General features: G+C 41.8%; 1 long non-coding RNA gene and 2 pseudogenes across 1 annotated transcript; 2 read left to right on the forward strand and 1 right to left on the reverse strand.

Moving 5' to 3' along the window:
• Nucleotides 1-9,349, reverse strand: part of LOC134334891 (uncharacterized) — a 759,100-nt pseudogene that overhangs the window by 649,900 nt on the left and 99,851 nt on the right.
• Nucleotides 1,887-4,053, forward strand: LOC134335402 (uncharacterized). The gene is made up of 3 exons (XR_010015590.1): nt 1,887-2,175; nt 3,500-3,615; nt 3,947-4,053. It is a non-coding gene; the product is annotated as an uncharacterized LOC134335402 (long non-coding RNA).
• LOC134335003 (zinc finger protein 850-like) lies at nt 4,473-6,831 on the forward strand (annotated as a pseudogene).

A 9,349-nucleotide genomic window follows, 5' to 3' on the forward strand; every position in this document is an offset into this window, starting at 1 on the left:
CGTGGTGAATGCTGAACGGGTAAGATGCGATTCACTCTCTCTCTTGTAAATATCCCTCTTTTAGAGTATTAAAGCTCTATAAACCGTAGTAATTTGCCAAGTAAGGATGTTATACCATCAGAGTGAAGCTGTATCGCTGTTTTCGCTAAAGTTACAGCTTAGATGGCATTTTTAAACCCAGCATTTATGCTCATGAGTTTCAACTTTGTGCAGGAGAGGGAGAGAGGGTGTGAGAGAGGGAGAGAGGGTGTGAGAGAGGGAGAGAGGGAGAGAGGGTGTGAGAGAGGGAGAGAGAGGGTGTGCGCATGTGCTAACTCTGCCCCATGTATTGTGTTCAGGTACGTTTTACCAGTGTATTAACTGTTTTAACTGTTTTAAACTGTTAAAAAGAGGTTCAGTTCTATCAATAATAATTCATTGTTGGCCATTGTGATAAATAGCTACCTTATGTGATTATATTAACCTCAGTTTTGGTTATTTGTGTGATGATTTCGTGTAGCGAAGCAAAAAAAAGAAAGTTTCTACCTAGTCAGTTAATCTTAAAAAAGTACACGGCCGATCATTTTATTTACGGTACAAAGCAGGGCCGGCGCTAGGGGGGGGCTGAGGGGGGAATTGCCCCCCCAAATTGTGTCTGCCCCCCCAAGCAAAGCAGTCCAGAACCAGGGCTAGGGGGGGGGCTGAGGGGGGCATTGCCCCCCCCAAATTGTGTCTTTGCCCCCCCAAATTGTGTCTTTGCCCCCCCAAGCAAAGCAGTCCAGAACCGGGGCTGGTACAAAGTATTTACATTTTATTTAGACGGTCTCATGGTGAATGCTGAACGGGAGAGGGAAAGAGAGGGTGCGTGCGCATGTGCTAACTCTGCCCCATGTATTGTGTTCAGCAATAAACATTGAAGACCGACTTCCTGTCGTGGTGTGGCCGTTATTTGACATGAGACCCGTTCACATTTGCTACACGTGCACGTGTGTGTGTCTGTGTGTCGCTCTTGGCCGCTCGTTCTAGATTCCGGGAGATTTTATCTGACTTGGGGGCATCAGGCAGTCGCTATGTATATGTGGGAGACACCCGGAACTTCCGGGACACTTGGGATGTCTGCTATCATAACCCTGTACATTAAAGCAAGGTGTATCAAGACCCCAAATTTCCAGCTGAGAAAGAATCACTGTGGTTAACGTGACCACAATCCTGTTTTTCCAATGGACAGAAATCTGAGTCTTAGCGTTTGCACATGTGCAGACAGACACACATACAGGCTCTACACCACTGAAATGAATGGTTTCATCTGCCAACACAGACTTTAGCTTCACAGCATGTTATGAGGTCATCTTGGATTTGGTTGACAAATATCTTACATTTTTAGGAGCTTTCTAAATATCCAGCTTCAGGAAAGAACTGCTGACTGCTTTCTATCGCTGCTCTGTGGACAGTGTGCTGACCTGATGCATCTCTGTGTGGTTCTCCAGCTGCACCACAGCACACAAGAAAACCATACAGAGGGTCATCAACACCGCCCAGAACATCATTGGGCATCCTCTCAATCACTAAACGAGCTCTACAGCACCCGCTGTCTCAGGAGGGCACACAAAATTAAAAAAAGACAGCACACACCCAGGGTACCTGATGTTCGAACTGCTGCCCACGGGTAGACGGTACAGGCAAATCAAAACAAGGACTAACAGACTGAGACAGTTTTTACAACAGGGCCATAGCTCTGTTAAACACAAACATGTGACACAACAGGCGTCATTCAATTGTTATTGTGCAATTTCACATTTATTTACTTTAATGGGACATGTGCAACTTCTAATTTAATTTGAATAAGACATGTGCAATAGCTTTGATTCTGCGTCTGTTTTGTTTAAGTGCTGTTTTATATTGTTTTATTTATATATAGTACTTTTATTGATTGCTGTTATTTTTCTTGCAGGTGGGGGGTATTCCAATTTTGGAGAAGTGACCTGGAGGGAAGCACATAGATCAGAGAGGAGTCACAAGAGCATGGAGCAGTGTCTCAGCTGGCCTAGAGAATCGAACCCAGGACCTTCTTGCTGCTGTTACACTTCTGTCCAGTAGGGGTGAGAATAAACCTAAACATTGTGGATCAAACAGCTCAGTTCAAACAACAACAAGAGGAAGAAACAGGAGCTAACGTGTTCGTGTTTAAGTGAATCTGTAAGTTTATATTTATTTATTTTTAATACACTTTCATTATTAACTACATTCTTAATAATAATACAACAAAAGTTCATAATAAAAACACTTTGAGGATTTAAGTAGATTGAACACAGCAGCTGCTAACTGTTAGCATCACACATGATTCAGTTCTAATGAACCGATTCACCTCAGCTGATTCAGCTAAATGTATTATTTAGTTTTCAGTTTAACGCTTATTGTAAAAAAAGAGAAATAAATCAAGTTATTTTAACTTTGTTTCATATTAAAACCTCGAGTTCTTTTAGCGTTGTTTACAGTATGTACAGTTTTGTAGACACGTGGTGTTTAGCTTTGTTTACAGGTTATTTTTACAGATTTATACAAACACAGTAAATTATTTACTTTTGTTTTATTTTGTTCTCATACGAGCACTTTACATTCTTTTATCTTTAATGATCAATAAGAGTCCATTTACAATTTCACATCCATAAATAAGAGCAGACAGCAATTATACCCACCAGCCATAAGATTAAACCACTTACTGTCCATGTTATCAGCTCCACTTATTATATACAAGCACTTTGTAGTTCTACAATTACTGACTGTAGTCCATCTGTTTCTCTACATGCTTTGTTACCCCCTTTCATGCTGTTCTTCAATGGTCAGCACCACCACAGAGCAGGTATTATTTAGGTGGTGGATCATTCTCAGCACTGCAGTGACACTGACATGGTGGTGGTGTGTTAGTGTGTGTTGTGCTGGTATGAGTGGATCAGACACAGCAGTGCTGCTGGAGTTTTTAAACACCTCACTGTCACTGCTGGACTGAGAATAGTCCACCAACCAAATAGCATCCTGTGACCACTGAAAAAAGTCTAGAAGATGAGCGACTCAAACAGCAGCAATAGATGAGCGATCGTCTCTGACTTTACATCTACAAGGTGGAGCAGCTAGGTAGGAGTGTCTAATAGAGTGGACACTGTGTTTAAAAACTCCAGCAGCGCTGCTGTCTGATCCACTCATACCAGCACAACACACACTAACACACCACCACCATGTCAGTGTCACTGCAGTGCTGAGAATGATCCACCACCTAAATAATACCTGCTCTGTGGTGGTCCTGACCATTGAAGAACAGCATGAAAGGGGGTAACAAAGCATGTAGAGAAACAGATGGACTACAGTCAGTAATTGTAGAACTACAAAGTGCTTCTATATGGTAAGTGGAGCTGATAACATGGACAGTGAGTGGTTTTAATGTTATGTTTTTGACCTGTTGCACTGTGGGAATATGTGGTGTACTATCCGTCTATCCATCCACGTCTGTTTGTGTGTCTATTAGATCTGTAATAATGCAGTCAGCAGAAGAGGGACACGTCGCCCCCGTGGATCTAGAAGATGAAGGATTCCAGAAGAAAATAATAAAAAAGGAGGAAGATGAAGATAAAAGTTTCTGCTGTAAGTACGTGTGGAACAATATACCGCTGTTCCACCAGACAGTGTGGTAGAGTGTAGTGGGGTCAGTGATAGCTCAGTGGTTAAGGTACTGGACTAGTAAACAGAAGGTTGCCGGTTCAAGCCCCACCACCACCAAGTTGCCACTGTTGGGTCCCTGAGCAAGACCCTTAACCCTTAATTGCTTATTGTTTAGTGTCTGCTCAATGCTGAAAATTAAATGAAAATGAGGGTCAGTTTTGGGGTCAGTAATCAGTGGAAATAATAGAATGATGTGATTTGGATTCATTTGTAATTAAAAGAGTTTCTTCTTCACATGTTGATGTCATTTCAGATGAAGTATCATTAATCCCTGTGGAACACGACACCTCTGAGGAACACCTCACCCCAGGTTTCCAGCCTCTGAAGAAGGAGGAACCTGAAGATGAAGATGATCTCAGTAAGAACTTCTTTTATTTAATATGGATTCATCTGTCAGAATTGTTTCCACCACCAGCACAGATAACCATAATAACCATCATACACTGACTGAATATGTGATGTTAGTAATTGTGTTACAAGAGCAGCTTGTGTTTTTCTTCTTCAGGATTGAACAAGGATTTCTGCTGCTCCTCGAGTCCACGTTCCTGTACAACCCAAAATCATCTCCACAAACACATCAAGACCCCCCACAGTGTCAAATATGAGACCCTGGTGAAGATTAAGACTGAACATGAGGATCTGACGCCCACCAGAAGCTCCAGTGATCAGCAGACGTCCTCTGGTGCTGTCAGCATTAACAGCTCTCTCACCAGAGAACAGAACAGAAGGAACGTCTGCTCACAGTGTGGGAAGAGCTTTAGTTCTCCCAGTGTTCTTAAAATTCACCAGCGCATTCACACTGGAGAGAAACCGTATCAGTGCTCTCAGTGTGGGAAGAGTTATAATCGTCAGCGTTATCTCAATATACACCAGCGCATGCACACCGGAGAGAAACCATATCAGTGCTCACAGTGTGGGAAGAGTTTTAATCGTCAGCGTCATCTCAATATACACCAGCGCATTCACACCGGAGAGAAACCGTATCAGTGCTCACAATGTGGGAAGAGCTTTAGTCGTCAGAATGTTCTTAAAATGCACCAGCGCATTCACACTGGAGAGAAACCGTATCAGTGCTCACAGTGTGGGAAGAGTTTTAATCATCAGAGTCATCTCAATACACACCAGCGCATTCACACGGGAGAGAAACCGTATCAGTGCTCACAATGTGGGAAGAGCTTTAGTTCTCAGAGTGATCTTAAAAAACACCAGCGCATTCACACTGGCGAGAAACCGTATCAGTGCTCACAGTGTGGGAAGAGCTTTAGTTCTCAGAGTTATCTTAAAATACACCAGCGCATTCACACTGGCGAGAAACCGTATCAGTGCTCACAGTGTGGGAAGAGCTTTAGTTATCCGAGTGATCTTAAAATACACCAGCGCATTCACACTGGCGAGAAACCGTATCAGTGCTCACAGTGTGGGATGAGCTTTAGTTCTCCCAGTGATCTTAAAAAACACCAGCGCATTCACACGGGAGAGAAACCGTATCAGTGCTCACAATGTGGGAAGAGCTTTAGTTCTCTCAGTACTCTTAAAATACACCAGCGCATTCACACTGGAGAGAAACCGTATCAGTGCTCACAGTGTGGGAAGAGCTTTAGTTCTCAGAGTGCTCTTAAAAAACACCAGCGCATTCACACTGGAGAGAAACCGTATCAGTGCTCACAGTGTGGAAAGAGTTTTAATCAACAGAGTCATCTCAAGAGCCACCAGCGCATTCACACTGGAGAGAAACCGTATCAGTGCTCACAGTGTGGGAAGAGCTTTATTCAGCACAATGATCTTAAAAAACACCAGCACATTCACACTGGAGAGAAACCGTATCAGTGCTCACAGTGTGGGAAGAGCTTTAGTTCTCCCAGTAATCTTAAAATACACCAGCACATTCACACTGGAGAGAAACCGTATCAGTGCTCACAGTGTGGGAAGAGCTTTAGTTCTCCCAGTACTCTTAAAATACACCAGCGCATTTACACGGGAGAGAAACCGTATCAGTGCTCACAATGTGGGAAGAGCTTTAGTTCTCCCAGTAATCTTAAAATACACCAGCGCATTCACACTGGAGAGAAACCGTATCAGTGCTCACAGTGTGGGAAGAGCTTTAGTTCTCAGAGTGCTCTTAAAAAACACCAGCGCATTCACACTGGAGAGAAACCGTATCAGTGCTCACAGTGTGGAAAGAGTTTTAATCAACAGAGTTATCTCAAAAGACACCAGCGCATTCACACTGGAGAGAAACCGTATCAGTGCTCACAGTGTGGGAAGAGCTTTATTCAGCACAGTGATCTTAAAGAACACCAGCGCATTCACACTGGATAGAAACCGTATCAGTGCTCACAGTGTGGGAAGAGGTTTAGTCAACAGTGTTTTCAAAAGACATCAGCGCATTCACACTGGAGAGAAACCGTATCAGTGCTCACAGTGTGGGAAGAGTTTTAATCATCAGAGTGATCTCATAATACACCAGCACATTCACACTGGAGTAAAACCGTATCAGTGCTCACAGTGTGGGAAGAGTTTTATTAAACAGAGTGCTCTCCAAATCCACCGGCGCATTCACACTGGAGAGAAACCGTATCAGTGCTCACAATGTGGGAGGCGTTTTAGTCAACAGAGTGATCTTAAGAGGCACCAGCGCATTCACACTGAAGAGAAACCTTATCATTGCTTACAGTGTGGGAAGAATTTAAATCACTACAGTGAGCTTAACGAGCACCAGCGCATTCACACTGGAAAGAAATCATGTCAGTTCTTACAGTGTACTACGACTTTTAGTCAACAGAGTGTTCTTAAAAGACACCAGCGCATTCACACTGAAGAGAAACCGTATCAGTGCTCACAGTGTGGGAAGAGTTTTTATCACCTGGTTTATCTCAAAATCCACCAGCGCATTCACTCTGGAGCGAAACTGTTTCAGTGCTCACAGTGTGGGAAGAGTTTTAATCAGCAGAGTGATCTCAAAATACACCAGCGCATTCACACTTGATGAAAACTGCATCAGTTCTCACACTGTGGGAAGAGTTTTAATGATCAAATGATGTTTTGTCTCTTATTATGAATAGTTGATGTAATATTGATGTATTTGATGTATGATGTAGCATTAAGGTAAGTGAATAATAAAACATTTACTTGAGATTATTTATGTTTCTTTACATTTTATATAAAATCTCTTCTGAGTATCGAGCATCACAGGAGTCCCGGCTTTTCTGAATGATCAGTTACTTTCTCTGCTGATCTCTCCAGATACTGTTTCATAAAGTGCAGCTAATGCAGCTAACTTTTTAACATGGTCCAGTAGAATGTCTGAATATCACGGACTAATACAAGATTTTAGTGGCTGTACAGAGTCTGTAGATCCTGAATTATCTTCTGCACTACATTAAGTTACCGCTCAGTGTTGGAGCCCCATCACAGACATCCCAAGTTGGAAAAACTCATTTTAGGGAGGTACCCCCGGACACCAAACCAGAACTTAATATTTGGTACAGAAACTTTTACAGAGGTCAGACGTCTCCTGTAGTTCTTCACCAAGTTTGCACACACTGCAGCAGGGATTTTGGCTCCTCCATACAGATCTTCTCCAGATCTTTCAGGTTTCGGGGCTGTCGCTGGGCAACATTGAGTTTCAGCTTCCTCAGGTAATGAGTGCAGAATAGGAGAAGCTTCTTAACTAACGGAAAACTAACAGCTCTTTGAGAGCCAGAATTCTTGCTGGTTGGTAGGTGATCAAATACTTATTTCATGCAATAAAATGCAAATTAAATATTTAAAAATTATACAATGTGTTTATCTGGATTTAGTTTAGATTCTGTCTCTCACAGTTGAAGTGTCCCTACGATAAAAATTACAGGCCTCTCCATTCTTTGTATCAAATACTTATTTTCCTCACTGTATGTGTGTTCTAAATGTGTTTGTGCCCTTTAGAAACTTTTTATACTGTATATTAATATTAAAATTTCATTCTTTCTATTGTCAGCTTATATTAGGAATTAACTTTTATATTAAGTCTTTTCTGTGAACCAATTCCAGGATACTGAATCTATTTCGTAATCTATTGGAAAAATCATATTTCATCACATGACTTTAGGAGAAGTCTCTTTCTCATTGGCTATATCCACTGCATGTGTTGTTGAGACGGGATTTTTCACTCAGATTTGAGTCATTTAGTTGAAGCAGCTGGTACGATTCACAAGTTTTCCAATGACGGAAAGTTTTCCAATTTACACTCATAGTAACTGGTGCGCTGCTCGCGTCTATCTAAACCACATGTTGGGATTCGGATCCATTCATCAGCATTTGACAATTTTCCGTTGGCCAAGGTGGAGTTTCTAATTCTATAGTTTGACTTAGTCGCAGAACGAATCCAAACTTTTTATGCAACTGCATATCATAGGTGGGGCGACCTGTCTGTGTGGAGTTTGCATGTTCTCCCTGTGTCTGCATGGGTTTCCTACGGGAGCTTCGGTTTCTTCCCACAGTCTGAAGTGAGGTGAACTGGAGATACTAAATTGTCCATGACTGTTCGATATAACCTTGTGAACTGATGGACCTTGTGTGATGAGTAACTACCGTTCCTGTCATGAATGTAAGAAAGACAAGCATCAAGGATCTTCTCTGTACCAGCACCCAAGTGGTGGAACAAATCTTCCTCTGTCTGTCCGAACATCTGAGTCTCTTGTTACAACAAAAGTTCATAATAAAAACACTGAGGATTTAAGTAGACTGAACACAGCAGCTGCTAACTGTTAGCATCACACATGATTCAGTTCTAATGAACCGATTCACCTCAGCTGATTCAGCTAAATGTATTAATTAGTTTTCAGTTTAACGCTTATTGTAAAAAAAGAGAAATAAATCAAGTTATTTTAACTTTGTTTCATATTAAAACCTCGAGTTCTTTTAGCGTTGTTTACAGTATGTACAGTTTTGTAGACACGTCGTGTTTAGCTTTGTTTACAGGTTATTTTTACAGATTTATACAAACACAGTAAATTATTTACTTTTGTTTTATTTTGTTCTCATACGAGCACTTTACATTCTTTTATCTTTAATGATCAATAAGATTCAATTTACAATTTCACATCCATAAATAAGAGCAGACAGCAATTATACCCACCAGCCATAAGATTAAACCACTTACTGTCCATGTTATCAGCTCCACTTATTATATACAAGCACTTTGTAGTTCTACAATTACTGACTGTAGTCCATCTGTTTCTCTGCATGCTTTGTTAGCCCCCTTTCACCCTGTTCTTCAATGGTCAGCACCACCACAGAGCAGGTATTATTTAGGTGGTGGATCATTCTCAGCACTACAGTGACACTGACATGGTGCTGGTGTGTTAGTGTGTGTTGTGCTGGTATGAGTGGATCAGACACAGCAGTGCTGCTGGAGGTTTTAAACACCGTGTCCACTCACTGTCCACTCTATTAGACACTCCTACCTAGTCGGTCCACCTTGTAGATGTAAAGTCAGAGACGATCGCTCATCTTTTGCTGCTGTTTGAGTCGGTCATCTTCTACACTTTTATCAGTGGTCACAGGACGCTGCCCACGGGGCGCTGTTGGGTGGTTATTTTTGGTTGGTGGACTATTCTCAGTCCAGCAGTGACAGTAAGGTGTTTAGATTCACTCATACCAGCACATAAATACTATT

Source organism: Trichomycterus rosablanca, chromosome 2 (assembly GCF_030014385.1).
Source record: "Trichomycterus rosablanca isolate fTriRos1 chromosome 2, fTriRos1.hap1, whole genome shotgun sequence".
Taxonomy (NCBI): domain Eukaryota; kingdom Metazoa; phylum Chordata; class Actinopteri; order Siluriformes; family Trichomycteridae; genus Trichomycterus; species Trichomycterus rosablanca.